The following is a 16624-nucleotide window of genomic DNA, read 5'->3' on the forward strand; positions in this document are numbered from 1 at the left end:
CGCCCCAGGACCTGGTCGCCACAACAGCATTGCCCTCCCAAAGGGTTAATGCTGAGCCTGGAGGTAATTGGGAGGTCCATTGGCCAGCAAGTTTAACATCCAACGCAGTTCTCCCTCCGGCCAGCAGGGGGAGCTCTGAACCTGGGATTCCAGGGAGTATCCCCTTAAGTCTGATCTGGGGGAGGAAGTAGTGGTCAGTCTGTAGAGAGCAGTAGAAGTGAACAGACGCAGAGTGAGCTGTCCTGTGAATCTGGGGCCTAGAGCTAGAGTAGCTTGGCCCAGAGAAGCAGGAGTAGCTGAGAGACTCGGACATCGGAGTCTGTGGCCACCAGGGCTTAAACATACTCCCTGGTAGCCGAATCCGAAGGGCAGGAGATCTGCAAGCACCTGGCCCAAGAACATCCCAAAAGTACAGCTGTGGCATCAAGGCCCGGTGTGGACTCCAGCAGAGAAGCACCAGAGAGAGGGCCTGCGCAGCCTGCTACAGAGGGAAAGGGACGGACCATCAGTCCCAGCAGCAAAGAGGGCCATTGCTGGATTCAGAGAAGCAGGGTCCTATCATAACAAAGAAAAGTACAGGAGTAGGCCTCATACTCAGCTGGCCAGAAAGATCACCCCAAGTACTTCCAGGCCGACCGGATCCCCATCACCACCTGTAACGGTCTCCCAGGACTGGACTGTTTCCAAAGTAAAGAGAAAAAGGTAAAGAGACTGTTGTTTGTGCTTGGTTCTTTCATTGCCTGTCGGCCCTGCACCGTGTTAGCCACACAACCTCATAGACTTCCACGAGCACTAACAGTGTCCCCGGGGCTCCGCTCCACCTGTGGGGAGCAGTACCACCATTGCTGCTATAACATCACCCCGGAGGCCTCACACAGCAGCGGCGGCTTAATAGCCGCAGACCACAGGTGGCGTCACGAACACAAACTTTATTCACCAAGCCACATATTTTACTGACACCCACCAGGGCCACGGAGCCGGGCCCAGCCACCACTGACTACCTCCGGACTAGTCCGGCCCGGCACAGGGTGTCCCATAGCCCTGGGGTGGGCGAGTCACCCCCGTCGCAGGTGCGATATCATGCGATTGCTGCCGTAGCGAACATTATCGCTACGGCAGCTTCACATGCACTCACCCACCCTGCGACGTCGCACTGGCCAGCGAACCGCCTCCTTCCTAAGGGGGCGGGTCGTGCGGCGTCACTGCGATGTCACACGGCAGGCTACCAATAGGAGCGGAGGGGCGGAGATGAGCGGGACGTAAATAGCAAAATCGGATTGCACTCACACCAGTGTTAATCTATGTGACCATGCCATCCTGACCGTTGTTTCTCCACATGAATCACACTCAGGCCAGAGTCACACTTGTGAGAGACTCGTGCGAGTCTTGCATCACATCACCCGACATGGCCTGCAGCTCTCCGGACAGGAGCATCTCAGCTGCATAGAAATACATGCAGCTGACACGTTCCTGTCAGGAGAGTGAGTGGCCACGCCGGGTGATGCGATGTGAGACTCGTGCGAGTCTCTCGCAAGTGTGACTCTGGCCTAAGGCCCTGTGCGCACTGGAAAATGGAATTTTCTCAAGAAAATTCCGCAGGCTTTGAAAGATTACCGCACCCGCGGTAAAAAAACGCGGCAAACCGCACCCAAATACCGCATGCGGTTTGCCGCGGTTTTACCGCGGTTTTGTCGCATGCGGGTTGGTACATGTGCTTTATTGCATTCAATGCAATAAAGCACATTGAAAAAAAAAGTCATTTCATTCTGAGATAGATAGAGAAATAGACAGAAGAATAGATAGAAGAATAGATAGATAGACAGAGGGATAGATAGAAGGATAGATAGATAGAGTCCCTGTGAGCACTCTCTGCATTTCCCACGGTCGGCAGTGAGTTCACATTACCGGACGTGGGAAATGCCCTGTGGTTACCACTGCTGTCTCGCTGCGAGGCTGTATTCAGCAGTGTCTGTGTCAGTCGCGGCTGGATGAAAGCATCGGAGGACGTGGATTACGCCGGAGCTGTGGATTACGTCGGAGCTTTGTTTCGGGAGGGGTTAATAAAAGGGTGAACAAGGCTTATTTGTGTTTTATTTAAAATAAAGGATTTTTCATGGTGTGTTTTTTCACTTTACTTACGGGTTGATCATGTCAGCTGTCTCAAAGACGCTGCCATGATCAAGCCTGGAGTTAATGGCGGTGATCCGCCGCCATTAACTCCTTACATTACCTTGATTGCCACTGCATCACGGCAACAAGAAGAGCCGGGGACACGCCGGTGCTGCCGCATAATGCATGCGACAGTCCCGGGGCAGCTGCGGCTGATATTCTCGGCTGCGGGAGGTGGGAGGGAGGCGGGGGACATTAACCCTACCCCTCGCCCTCCCCAGCCTGAGAATACCGGGCCGCCGCTGTGTGCTTACCTCGGCTGGATGGTAAATATACAGCGGAGCCCACGTGTTTTTTTTTTCTATATTTCCGTTTGCTTTCTATGTGTGTTCTATGTGTCTGTGTGTGTCTGTGTGAGTGTGATGTGTGTGCTCCGCTTCCTCTTCCTGTCATAATGACATCACTTCCCTGCAAACCGCAGACAGCGATGTACATTACCGCAGGTAAACCGCGAAATACCGCAGGGAATAACGCAGGAAAACGCAGTGAACCGCACAGAATTTGCTGCCTGCGTTATTCCCTGCGGGATTTCACGATTATATTGCAGTCAATGGAGTGAAATCCCGCAGCGACGTGCGGAAAAGAATTGACATGCAATTGTTTTTGCTGCGGGAATCCTGCAGCAAAACATGCAGCTGTCAAATTCCGCCCAGTGCGCACAGCATTTTTTTTTCCCCATAGGTTTTGCTGGTGATTCACTGCAGAGATGTTATGAACATTTTCTGCAGCAAAACCGCAGGAAATCCGCGGCAAAATCCGGTAAGTGCGCACAGGGCCTTATAGTGAAATCGAAGCATTCTGCGATTGTCAGTGAGACTCAGCTCTCGCACCTCCATGCAACCCTATGGGAACGAGAAAAATATCACAATACGGATGGCATACGCATGTCACACGAATCCTTGGTATGAAAAATCTACAGACTCACATACCACTTGCACGGCACTTGCATGACACTCACATGTCATACGAATGCTAGGTGAGAAACAAACCGCACACCATACGCATGACACCCCACATTCTGGGCGAGTATCGCAGAGATTATTTAATCGCAGATGGAGACCAGCCCTTCCACTCAGGACGTGTGGAGATATGAGGCTGCTGGTCCTGTATGAGGCGGGCTGGGTCTGTATGAGGCGTGCTGGGTCTGTATGAGGCGGGCTGGGTCTGTATGAGGCGTGCTGGGTCTGTATGAGGCGTGCTGGGTCTGTATGAGGCGTGCTGGGTCTGTATGAGGCGGGCTGGTCCTGTATGAGGCGGGCTGGGTCTGTATGAGGCGGGCTGGGTCTGTATGAGGCGGGCTGGGTCTGTATGAGGCGTGCTGGGTCTGTATGAGGCGTGCTGGGTCTGTATGAGGCGCGCTGGGTCTGTATGAGGCGCGCTGGGTCTGTATGAGGCGTGCTGGGTCTGTATGAGGCGTGCTGGGTCTGTATGAGGCGTGCTGGGTCTGTATGAGGCGCGCTGGGTCTGTATGAGGCGTGATGGGTCTGTATGAGGCGTGATGGGTCTGTATGAGGCGTGATGGGTCTGTATGAGGCGTGCTGGGTCTGTATGAGGCGTGCTGGGTCTGTATGAAGCGGGCTGGGTCTGTATGAGGCGGGCTGGGTCTGTATGAGGCGGGCTGGGTCTGTATGAGGCGTGCTGGGTCTGTATGAGGCGGGCTGGGTCTGTATGAGGCGGGCTGGGTCTGTATGAGGCGGGCTGGGTCTGTATGAGGCTATTGGTCCTGTATGAGGCGTGCTGGGTCTGTATGAGGCGTGCTGGGTCTGTATGAGGCGTGCTGGGTCTGTATGAGGCGTGCTGGGTCTGTATGAGGCGGGCTGGGTCTGTATGAGGCTGCTGGGTCTGTATGAGGCGTGCTGGGTCTGTATGAGGCGTGCTGGGTCTGTATGAGGCGTGCTGGGTCTGTATGAGGCGTGCTGGGTCTGTATGAGGCGTGCTGGTCCTGTATGAGGCGTGCTGGGTCTGTATGAGGCGGGCTGGGTCTGTATGAGGCGGGCTGGGTCTGTATGAGCAGTGCTGGTCCTGTATGAGGCGTGCTGGTCCTGGTTGAGGCGTGCTGGGTCTGTATGAGGCGTGCTGGGCCTGTATGAGGCGTGCTGGTCCTGTATGAGGCGTGCTGGTCCTGTATGAGGCGGGCTAGGTCTGTATGAGGCGTGCTGGTCCTGTATGAGGCGTGCTGGGTCTGTATGAGGCGTGCTGGGCCTGTATGAGGCGTGCTGGTCCTGTATGAGGCGTGCTGGTCCTGTATGAGGCGGGCTAGGTCTGTATGAGGCGTGCTGGTCCTGTATGAGGCGTGCTGGGTCTGTATGAGGCGTGCTGGTTCTGTATGAGGCAGGCTGGGTCTGTATGAGGCAGGCTGGGCCTGTATGAGGCGGGCTGGGTCTGTATGAGGCGGGCTGGGTCTGTATGAGCAGTGCTGGTCCTGTATGAGGCTGCTGGTCCTGTATGAGGCGTGCTGGTTCTGTATGAGGCGTGCTGGGTCTGTATGAGGCGTGCTGGTTTTGTATGAGGCTGCTGGTCCTGTATGAGGCGTGCTGGTCCTGTATGAGGTGTGCTGGGTCTGTATGAGGTGTGCTGGGTCTGTATGAGGCAGGCTGGGTCTGTATGAGGCGGGCTGGTCCTGTATGAGGCGGGCTGGTCCTGTATGAGGCGGGCTGGTCCTGTATGAGGCGGGCTGGTCCTGTATGAGGCGGGCTGGTCCTGTATGAGGCGGGCTGGTTCTGTATGAGGCGGGCTGGGTCTGTATGAGGCGTGCTGGTTCTGTATGAGGCTGCTGGTCCTGTATGAGGCGTGCTGGTCCTGTATGAGGCGTGCTGGGTCTGTATGAGGCGTGCTGGGTCTGTATGAGGCGGGCTGGTCCTGTATGAGGCGGGCTGGTCCTGTATGAGGCGGGCTGGTCCTGTATGAGGCGGGCTGGTCCTGTATGAGGCGGGCTGGTCCTGTATGAGGCGGGCTGGGTCTGTATGAGGCGTGCTGGTCCTGTATGAGGCGTGCTGGTCCTGGTTGAGGCGTGCTGGGTCTGTATGAGGCGTGCTGGTCCTGTATGAGGCGTGCTGGGTCTGTATGAGGCGTGCTGGGCCTGTATGAGGCGTGCTGGTCCTGTATTAGGCGTGCTGGTCCTGTATGAGGCGTGCTGGGCCTGGTTGAGGCGGGCTAGGTCTGTATGAGGCGTGCTGGTCCTGGTTGAGGCGTGCTGGGTCTGTATGAGGCGGGCTGGGTCTGTATGAGGCGGGCTAGGTCTGTATGAGGCGTGCTGGTCCTGTATGAGGCGTGCTGGGTCTGTATGAGGCGGGCTGGTCCTGTATGAGGCGTGCTGGGTCTGTATGAGGCTGCTGGTCCTGGTGCTGGTCCTGGTTAAGGCGGGCTGGGTCTGTATGAGGCTGCTGGTCCTGTATGAGGCTGCTGGTCCTGTATGAGGCGGGTTGGGTCTGGTGCTGGTCCTGTATGAGGCGGGCTGGTTCTGGTGCTGGGTCTGTATGAGGCGTGCTGGTCCTGTATGAGGCTGCTGGTTCTGGTGCTGGTCCTGGTGCTGGTCCTGGTTCTGGTCCTGTATGAGGCTGCTGCTCCTGGTTGTCAGCTCTCTGTGCTTCAGGGGGAGGTGCTGGATGTAGACACAGACCCTCGGCTGCAGCCCCCCCTTCTCCTGTATGGCTGAGCTGAGTGGCTCTGCTTTATGTCTCTTCAGCCTCCCCTGTGTAACAAGCGCTGTGTCCCTGCCTCGTGGAGCTCGCGTGTGAGGGACGCTCCTCCTTATCCGGCTGCTGTTCCCACTCCTCACACTGGCTGTGGCTTGTACAGAGTCACCGTCCCCGCTGTCACCGTCCTCCTGCCTTGTGTGGAGCCGTCACTGCCTCTGCGTGGGTGAGTAGTCAGGCTTCTTCCCTGAGCGTCCACTGTTGGCTGGTGAGACTTACCCCTGGTACCTCCGGATCTCGGGAAAGCTGGGTCCCTGCAGCACGACCCTTGTCCCGACCTTATCCCGCTTTCCGGTGATTCACCGACCTTAGTGACCTGGATAGCAGACTATAGGGCAATATGCTGTGGGGAGCTCGTCTACAACGCGGCCATCATCAAACTCCACCACCCAGAAGTCGAAGCCCTTTTTTTTTCTGGCCAAAAACTAAAAAAAAAAAATATGACGTGGGCTCCGCCATATTTTTGTATGTTAGCCCACTTTTTGTGTCCTGCCAGGTACAACTAGGCAGCTGGGGATTGGAATCGACAGCGCAGGGTGGGCCAAACTTTCTGCCCCCCTCACTGCGAATTGCAGTCCGCAGCCGCCCCAGAAAGTGTCACTTTCATAGAAGTGCCATCTTCTGGCGCTATATCCAACTCTTCATCGGGCCTGGCACTGGGTGGCCTGCTGGGTAATAAACAGTTAATACCAGCTTTGTTTACTAACTGATATAAAGCCCGAGATTCTTAATGTCAGGCCACGTTTGACCCAACCATTAAGAATCTCCAATAAAGGGTTAAAAAAAAGACTACACAGAGAAAACATACTTTATTTGAAATAAATCCACAGACACACTTAGGGCCTCCATGTTTATTACTCCCTCTCACCCCTCCACGATCCTGGTCTTCTGTCTGAGAGAGAGATTTCGGTACTGACCATGCCAGGCTGCTTTCTGGGCATGCTCAATACAGACAACAGGATCCTGTGTATCAGGATCCGGCGACTTCCGGTACAGCAGGATCCGGCGCTCATTCAAATACACTGCAATATCACGGATCCATTGACATGCGGTATTATGACAGAGGACAAAAACACTAAGGGGGGGAAGTTGCATTTTTGACAAAAGATAAAATACCGCAAATCAACGGATCCAGTGTGTGACGCACACAACCGCATGTGACCGGATGTTGCCGCAATTCCATTGGAAATGCATTAAAATGACAACGCAATTGTAAAGGATCCGGTTTTGCGGCAAAAAATCCTTTCATGCCGCAGCTAAAATAACGCTGATGTGAAACCAGCCTTAGGCTGCTTTCACACTACGTTTTTTTAACATCCGTCATGAACGTTTTTTAACGCAAAAACGGATCCAGTGCAAATGCATTTTCATTTCAATGCATTTGCAATGGACTCGCGTCAACATGCGTTCACCTGCGTTTGCGTGCGTTATAGTGAGGATCCAGCGACTTGCAGTTTTTTAACATTTTTCAAAAATGCTACTTGTAGCGATTTTGAGCTGCGTCCCAATGCTGCAAATTGCTGGATCCGATTCCTGACTAAACAGCACGCAAACGCAGGTGAACGCTGGCATGCTGATAGACAGGATCCTGCTTGCTCTACTGAGCATGCACAGAAACCAGCCTCGCGTGATCACTCCCTCTCTCCACCTCCCTCTCTCCCTCCCCCTCTCTCTCCACCTCCCTCCCTCCCCCTCTCTCTCCACCTCCCTCCCTCCCTCTCTCTCTCCACCTCCCTCCCTCCCCCTCCCTCTCTCTCCACTCTCCCCCGCCTGAGAGCGGAGGATGCTCGTAACCAAGGTAAACATCGGGTAACCGCGGTCTTAGTTACCTGATATTTATCTTGGTTACGTGTGCAGGGAGCCGGCTCCTAGCAGCTGCAGACGCTCGTAACCAATGTAAATATCGGGTATCCAAGCAAGTTACCCGATGTTTACCTTGGTTATGAGCCTCCACAGCTGACAGAAGCCGTCTCCCAGTCTTTCACGTTCAGTTCCCCTCACTCCCGATCACATGACTCCAATGCCCGCCCATAAACTTAAAGTGACAGGATCCTGCAAAATAAAACATGTGTTTGCATACATTTTTTTGCTGTAAAAGCAGGATCCGCTTTTGCAGCAAAAAAACATTCATGTCGCATGGTAAAAAAACATAGTGTGAAAGCAGCCTTAGCAGTGTAGAGCAGCGCGGTCTGTAGAGATGTAATTTTTATGGCTTGAAAAAGGGCCTTTGTCAGCCGAAACGTTTTTGGGGTTTTTTTTTGCACTTTTTCCTTCTGTATGCTGGAACAAATACGGATTTATAAACGGAGTGGGGCTTCTCTGTGCCTTGGAATTGTTTTGATTCTTTACAAAATTGCAGCTGGTGGAGAGCTGCACCAACCAGCACAAGTGTGGAGCGGTGCATGGGATACTGTTGATTCAAGCCACTCTGTAGAGATGGTTATTTCTGTTGGGGTTGCGCTCTTTCTCGCGGGTTTCGGCGTGTGTGTGACCTGTGGGGAGTGCGCGGCCATCACTGAGAGGTTCCGGAGTGTGTGTGACCTGTGAGGGCAGCACGGCCATCACTGAGGGGTCCCGGAGAGTGTGTTACCAGCGGAGGGCCATCACTGAGGGCTGGAGCGCAGCCTGCGTCCCCGGCTCCCGCCCTGGCTGGAGCGCAGCCAGCGTCCCCGGCTCCCGCCCTGGCTGGAGCGCAGCCAGCGTCCCCGGCTCCCGCCGTGGCTGGAGCGCAGCCTGCGTCCCCGACTCCCGCCATGGCTGGAGCGCAGCCGGTGTCCCCGGCTCTCGCCGTCCTTCCTTCTGCTGTTATTCCTGTTATGTTGTTTGTCCTTGGATTAAGCCGGTGTGAGTCTTCTGCCTCGTCTGCTCTATTGTAGCCCGGTGGTTTCTCACTGGCTTTGAACAGGAAGGGGGCGCCGGGCCGCTCGGGTGCTGCGTCCATCACTGACGGGTCCCGGAGTGTGTGTGACCTGTGAGGGCAGCGCGGCCATCACTGAGGGGTCCGGGAGTGTGTGTGACCTGTGAGGGGTGCGCAGCCATCACTGAGGGGTTCCGGAGTGTGTGTGACCTGTGAGGGGTGAGCGGCCATCACTGAGGGGTTCCAGAATGTGTGTGACCTGTGGGGGGTGCGCGGCCATCACTGAGGGGTTTTGGAGTGTGTGTGACCTGTGGGGGGTGCGCGGCCATCACTCAGGGGTTTCGGAGTGTGTGTGACCTGTGAGGGGTGCGCGGCCATCACTGAGAGGTTCCGGAGTGTGTGCGACCTGTGAGGGCAGCATGGCCATCACTGAGGGGTCCCGGAGAGTGTGTTACCAGCGGAGGGCCATCACTGAGGGCTGGAGCGCAGCCTGCGTCCCCGGCTCCCGCTCTGGCTGGAGCGCAGCCTGCGTCCCCGGCTCCCGCCGTGGCTGGAGCGCAGCCTGCGTCCCCGACTCCCGCCATGGCTGGAGCGCAGCCGGTGTCCCCGGCTCTCGCCGTCCTTCCTTCTGCTGTTATTCCTGTTATGTTGTTTGTCCTTGGATTAAGCCGGTGTGAGTCTTCTGCCTCGTCTGCTCTATTGTAGCCCGGTGGTTTCTCACTGGCTTTGAACAGGAAGGGGGCGCCGGGCCGCTCGGGTGCTGCGTCCATCACTGACGGGTCCCGGAGTGTGTGTGACCTGTGAGGGCAGCGCGGCCATCACTGAGGGGTTCCGGAGTGTGTGTGACCTGTGAGGGGAGCGTGGCCATCACTGAGGGGTTCCGGAGTGTGTGTGACCTGTGGGGGGTGCGCGGCCATCACTGAGGGGTTCCGAAGTGTGTGTGACCTGTGAGGGGTGCGCAGCCATCACTGAGGGGTTCCGGAGTGTGTGTGACCTGTGAGGGGTGAGCGGCCATCACTGAGGGGTTCCAGAATGTGTGTGACCTGTGAGGGGTGAGCGGCCATCACTGAGGGGTTCCAGAATGTGTGTGACCTGTGAGGGGAGCGCGGCCATCACTGAGGGTTTCCAGAGTGTGTGTGACCTGTGGGGGGTGCGCGGCCATCACTGAGGGGTTTCGGAGTGTGTGTGACCTGTGAGGGGTGCGCGGCCATCACTGAGGGGTTTCGGAGTGTGTGTGACCTGTGGGGAGTGCGCGGCCATCACTGAGAGGTTCCGGAGTGTTTGTGACCTGTGAGGGGTGTGCGGCCATCACTGAGGGGTTCCGGAGTGTGTGTGACCTGTGAGGGGTGTGCGGCTCTCACTTCATACTTTGTCACTTTGAAGCTGCTGTGCAGGAATTGTGACACATCGGGGATTTCTTAACAAAACATTTACTCGCAGTCACCAGTTTCATGGCTTTCGGCATTTTCTCCTCCTCACTAGGATACTCTCTCCGCCATAAGCTCCCACAATGGGTGCAGCAATAGACCCTGCACTACACATGGGGGAGAGAGAGAGCGACAGACCCGACACTACACATTGGGGGGAAAGAGAGCGACAGACCCCGCACTACACATGGAGGAGAGAGTGCGACAGACCCCGCACTATACATGAGGGAGAGAGCGACAAACCCTGCACTACACATGGGGGAGAGAGAGCGACAGACCCCGCACTACACATGGGGGAGAGAGAGCGACAGACCCCGCACTACACATGGGGGAGAGAGAGCGACAGACCCCGCACTACACATGGGGGAGAGAGAGCGACAGACCCCGCACTACACATGGGGGAGAGAGAGCGACAGACCCCGCACTACACATGGTGGAGAGAGAGCGACAGACCCCGCACTACACATGGGGGGAGAGCGACAGACCCCGCACTACACGTGGGGGGGAGAGAGCAACAGACCCTGCTCTACACGTGGGGGGGAGAGAGCGACAGACCCCGCTCTACACGTAGGGGGGAGCGACAGACCCCGCACTACACATGAGGGAGAGAGAGCGACAGACCCCGCACTACACATGGGGGAGAGAGAGCGACAGACCCTGCACTACACATGGAGGAGAGAGAGTGACAGACCCCGCACTACACATGAGGGGAAGAGCGACAGACCCCGCACTACACGTGGGGGGGGGGAGAGACAGACCCCGCACTACACGTGGGGGGGAGAGAGCGACAGACCCCGCACTACACGTGGGGGGGGGAGAGCGACAGACCCCGCTCTACACGTAGGGGGGAGCGACAGACCCCGCACTACACATGAGGGAGAGAGAGCGACAGACCCCGCACTACACATGAGGGAGAGAGAGCGACAGATCCCGCACTACACATGAGGGAGAGAGAGCGACAGACCCCGCACTACACATGGTGGAGAGGGAGATCGACAGACCCTGCACTACACATGGGGGAGAGAGAGCGACAGACCCCGCACTACACATGAGGGAGAGAGAGCGACAGACCCCGCACTACACATGAGGGAGAGAGCGACAGACCCCGCACTACACATGGGGGAGAGAGAGATCGACAGAGCCCGCACTACACATGGGGGGGGAGAGAGAACGACAGAGCCCGCACTACACATAGGGGGGGAGAGAGAGCGACAGAGCCCGCACTACACATGAGGGAGAGAGAGCAACAGATCCCGCACTACACATGGTGGAGAGAGAGAGCGACAGACCCCAGACTACACATGGTGGAGAGACAGCGACAGACCCCGCACTACACATGTAGCGCCCTGGACAAGCCAGGTCGTCACAGGTACTACAACAACACACCCCACACCCCGGCTAGGCACACCGAAGTCAGACAAAAACCTTTGTTGCCTCCCTCCAGGGGCTGATGTCCACACCAGGGGGTGGAGCCAGGTGGTTGGCCCCACCCACCGAGGAGTTCACAGTCCTGGAGGCGGGAAAAAGAAAGTCAGATCAGTCTTGAGGGTGAAAGAGTGAAGTAGTAGAGGAGCAGACTGACCGTGTCCGGGTACGTGGCCCGGGCACATACAGCAAGGTTGGCAGACGGTGGTGACCATCTGCAGGAGAGGCCGATTGGAGTGAACCGTAAGGACCGGGGACGGGCGGTGGCCCGCCGGTACCAGACCGGGGAACGAAGAGAAGCCAGCACCGTTCGGCAGGGCCTACGGACCCCGACCAGGCTTGGAGTCGCCGTAAAACCGGTCAAATCCGTTAGCGAAGGGAACCTCCTGGGTTTCCCAGCAGTCAAGACCCGATAGAAGGCAACAGCTCACACCGTGAAGGTAAATACAGTCACCGCCAAGGCTACAGTTCCCAGGGCCAGAGCCTGCGGGCAAAAGGGGCTCTCTCAGCATCCATCTAAGCTGGGGAGCGGGTTACCGGTGGGAAGCCATCACTACCAAAAACATACTAAAGGTGCAGGGAAAGACAGTTACCATGAACCTACCGGGAGCAGAAACCACCGCAGCCGTCAGTGGGACCCGTCCATCCAGCCGTGTGTTTTACCAAGGACTTTGCATTCGTCATTGGCTGAGTGAGTACCACTGCGCCGTGCGGCACCGCGCTGCCCCTGCGACCCTGCACCTCGCCAGGTCCCGTAACCCACCTGCCACATCCCTCCCTCCCTGGGCCCCGGGACAACCAACCCCCTACCCACGGAGGGAAAACAACAACTACGCTGCTCCCTGTCATCGCTCCCTGGATCCCTGTCCAGAGCAGCGGTGGTGTCACAACCTCACCACAACCGTGGGTGGCGTCACGGACAATAAATCCCCAAAACCATTCCCCTTTTCACTCACGGGCGAGGAGCGCCGCTCGAGTCCCCGGGATCCGGCCCACCGCTCGAGCCACAGAGCAGCAAGCGAAGCAGCAGCAGTGCCGGACCCGAGCGTGGTGAGCGCAGCGTCCTCCTCCCCGCCCGCGACAACTTGGTGTCACTAACAGGATCTTACCGCTCTGCCGTCTGGTAGAGGTGCGCCTTGTGACCGCCAGAGGTGTCCGGCCGAAAATTTTGCAAAGCCGCCATTTTGGGCGCAAAAAGTCCCCGCTCGAGCGTCTCCTCGAGCAGTGGAGGCGCGAAAGCCGAAACCTCGCCCCTGTAGAGGAGGAGCCGGAAAAAGACTAAGGGGGACGGATGGCGCCTGGCCGCATGTAGCTCGTGGCTATAAAAGCAGGGACGCCGGGACTCTGCAGCGATCTTCTGGTTCCTGGAAAATACCGCTACCAACATGTCTGCCCCGTCCAACTACGCAGAGGTTACGGAACCGGTGCCCGGAACAGCGGAATGGCTCCGGGCCCGATCGGCGGGGATCTGCCGGTGCTACCGGAGTCAGATATGTCTCCTGATGGAGCAGTGGGCCGAGGAGGTGGAGAAGGTAGCTGCGGTCGCCCGGGTGTACGGAATGGAGGCCATGATGGAGGAGCTGGTGAGTGACCCACGCCCCTGTGTCCCCGAGGGACCGGCCGCTGCGTCTGAGGGACCCGGTCTACCTCTGGCCCCCATGCCGCCTCCGTCTTCCCTGCCCGTGCGTCCCGCTGCTGCTGATCCATCTGGCACACACCCCCTCGTAGCGGTAGCCGAAAGAGTGGCGAGCCCGGAGACTGCGGCAGCTGGCGGCAACCCGCCTGGCGCAGGGACGGATGATAGTGACTCCGGGCCTGACACAGAGCCGGTTTCGGAGGAGGACGAAGGAGTCGTCTCCCTGTATGGCATGGAGGCCACTTACAGCCCCCGGAGCGGAAACAGCGGATACCAGGCAGCCCTTCCTCGTCGCGCCTGCTATGCGCTGGAGGGGCTGGTGCCCGTGATCTTCCACCCAGGGCCGGGGGAGGAGGACGAGAATGAGCAGTGATGGCAGCGGAGCCCCGCTGCAAGTTGTCCCCGTTGGGACTACCAGTTTAAAAGTTTGAATGATAAGCAAAGAATGAATCAACCGAAGAAGTTACCTGATTGGCACCGTGATTGAACCGGCTGTTGCCGGCAACTAGTCCCCGTAGGGACTTTCTGCAACCGTTTGCGTAGGAACTGCTACGGACAAGCCCGAGAACTTGCAGGGCAACCACAAACTTGTGGCATGTAAATAAAAATGTCTGGCTTATACCGTTACCGCCTCCGGAGAGGCAGATTTGGAGGATGGGTGTTGTGAATGTTAGTTATGTTTTGGCTGCTGGGAGGCTCCCTCTGGTGGCCAGGAATGGTTTGGACTTGGACCAGGTGTGTTGTGCAGTGGGTGTTTCCTTTGCTAACTCTCTGCTTATTTAATCCTGGTCTGATTGCAGGCTGTTGCCGGATGTCAGTAGTTCTTTGTATCTCCAGCCTGCTTTATCCTGCTCTACACCACATCCTCCCCAGATAAGTGCTTGCTCTTTATTTATTGTCTGGTTCTTTTGCTTATCTGGGTTTGTCATTTGCTGTGGTTGGTTTCAGGTTATTTGCTTGTAGGGATTTTCACCCTCAGTGGATTGTTGGGGAACTCCCTGCAGTCCTGTGTGGAGTATAACTCCTTTGGGTCCATGTGTTTGTGGCTTGTTGACTTTGTTATGATTCTTGTTTTCTGTTCATTGGTATGACAAGGGCACCTGGTATAGGACGGAGTTCAGATCTAGTGATCTGAGGGCCTTTTTGTACTATCAGGAAGTTGGTATTTTGCAGGGTTTTTCTCTGGCCACCATCAGTCCCTTTCCTGTCCTTTCCTATTTTAGTCAGCTGGGGCCTCACATTTTGCTAATCCTGTCATCTACCTGTGTGTTGTGTTTTTCCTATATCACCGCAGTCTTTGAATGTGGGGGGCTTGCTATTCTTGTCTAGTTTCTGAGGCAGAGAGTTATTCATCTTTCCTACCTTTAGGATAGTTAGTTCTCCGGCTGGGTTCGCGGTGCACAGGATGTTAGTTCACCCCTCGGCTACTTCTAGTTGTGATGGTTAGTAAGGGGATGGCGGCCAGATTAGTTGAAAATGCTCTTGTCACCTTTTGCCAATGATTTGTGGTGGTCTTCCATGGTTCCGGATCATAACAGTACATCCGGCCCACAAATTTAAAGGGTACTCTTAAGAAGAAGAAAAAAAAAATCTGCTGAGAAAATTTTTTTTTTTTTGGTGTTTTTCCTCTTTTTCTTTGGGTTCTGTGGAAGATTTCTTTTTTTCTAGCATGGATGAATTAGATGAGCGTGTTGCTCATCTTGATGCTAAGGTTCGTCGTATAGAGTCTTATCTTGCACAGACTCCCCTTGCAGAGCCTAAGATTCCTGTTCCTGAATTTTTTTCAGGAGATAGGTCGAGATTTTTGAGCTTCAAAAATAATTGTAAATTATTTTATGACCTGCGCCCTAAGTCCTCAGGGAATCCCGTACAGCAGGTTAAGATTGTCATCTCCTTGCTGCGTGGTGACCTTCAGGACTGGGCCTTCTCTTTAGCGTCTGATGATCCGATTCTCAGTGATGTGGACTCCTTTTTTCAGGCCTTGGGTTTATTATATGACGAACCCAATATTGTGGACCAAGCAGAAAAGGTCTTGTTGTCCTTAATTCAGGGTTTGGATTCTGCAGAAACGTTTTGTCAGAAATTTCGAAAGTGGGCGGTCCTTACCAAATGGAATGATGATGCGCTTGTGTGTCGCCCTGGGCAAGCCAGGGGACACGAGTAACAACACCACCACACCCCACACTCCAGGTAGGCACATCAGCTAACCCAAAAATCCTTGTTGCCTTCCTCCAGTAGGCTGTTGATGCACACCAGGGGGTGGGCCAGGCGGTTGGCTCCGCCCACCAAGGAGCTCACAACTCTGGAGGCAGGAAGTAACCAGGCAGAGTAGCCCAGGCAGGGCTTGAGTGAACAGCAGATAGCCCCGGGCAGGGGAAGAGTGAAGTCGAGCTGAGGGCTAGAAAGGAGTAAACAACAGAGAAGTGAAAGTAAGAGAAGTGAAAGAGGAGAAAAGCAAGAAGTGGAGACAGCGCAGAGAGAGTGCAAAGCCTGAGAGCCCAGCTGTGTGTAGGGCTAGAACAGCAAGGTCAGCGACGGCGGTGACTGTCCGGAGTGGGACGGTTCGGAAGTTCCTGGAAGGACCCCGTTGGCTGTGTGCCCGGTGGTCTGGAGCAGTGTTCCGAAGGACAGTCAGCACCAGGGCAGGGGCCTCTCGGACCCCGGCAAGGCTAGGAGTCGCCCAATTTGCCGAATCCGTCAGTGAAGGGGACGTAGATCCCCCAGCAACAAAGTCCCGATTGACGGCAACAGCCCGACCATTACCGGGGAGACACCGCCACCGCCAAGGCACCAGTTTCCCCAGGGCCAGCGCCTGCGGGCAAAGTGTAGAGCTCCTCCGGCCCAGATTGCAGTCGGGGAGCGGGTAACCGGAGGGAATCCACCGATACCATCAGACAACACAGGTGCAAGGAAGAGAGACGTCACCGTCACCTACCGGGAGTGCAGGTGCAGCCGTCTGTGGGACCGTCCTACCAGCCGTTGGTTTACCGTACAAACTGTGTCCGTGTCTCAGGCTGAGTGAGTACCACAGTGCCGCAAGGCACAGCGCTGCCCCCGCGTCCCTGCGCCCTCCAGGCCCTACACTTAACATCTCTTCACCGGGCCACGGGATCACCAACCCCTACCCACGGAGGGGCAACACAACACCTGGCTGCTCCCATCACCATCCCCGGGACCCCCACACTGAGCAGCGGTGGTGCCATCACCACAACCGTGGGTGGCGTCACGAACTATAACCCCAACAAACACCCCCCCCTTTCACTCACGGGCGAGGAGTGTCGCTCGAGACACCCCGGGATCCGGCCCGCAGCTCGAGCCACCAGGAGCAACTGCCGGACCCGAGCAGAAGGGGTGAGCGCGGTGTGCTGACACCCTCCTCCCCGCCCGCGACACTTGCGGCTCTTTTTCGGAAGGG

The 16624-nt window shown here is 56.4% G+C and overlaps 2 protein-coding genes across 3 annotated transcripts in view; both read left to right on the top strand.

Annotated features, from left to right (window-relative positions):
* LOC142261724 (uncharacterized) overlaps nt 1-16624 on the top strand; it is a 54828-nt gene that overhangs the window by 14760 nt on the left and 23444 nt on the right. The gene's annotated exons all lie outside the window — the stretch shown is intronic.
* LOC142257712 (uncharacterized) overlaps nt 5806-16624 on the top strand; it is a 171447-nt gene continuing 160628 nt past the window's right edge. For both annotated transcript variants that reach the window (XM_075329855.1, XM_075329874.1), the window contains exon 1: nt 5806-6030. The gene's annotated coding sequence lies outside the window, so the exon portion shown is untranslated. The remainder of the gene's footprint in view (nt 6031-16624) is intronic.

This window comes from Anomaloglossus baeobatrachus, chromosome 1, assembly GCF_048569485.1.
Source record: "Anomaloglossus baeobatrachus isolate aAnoBae1 chromosome 1, aAnoBae1.hap1, whole genome shotgun sequence".
NCBI classification, from domain to species: domain Eukaryota; kingdom Metazoa; phylum Chordata; class Amphibia; order Anura; family Aromobatidae; genus Anomaloglossus; species Anomaloglossus baeobatrachus.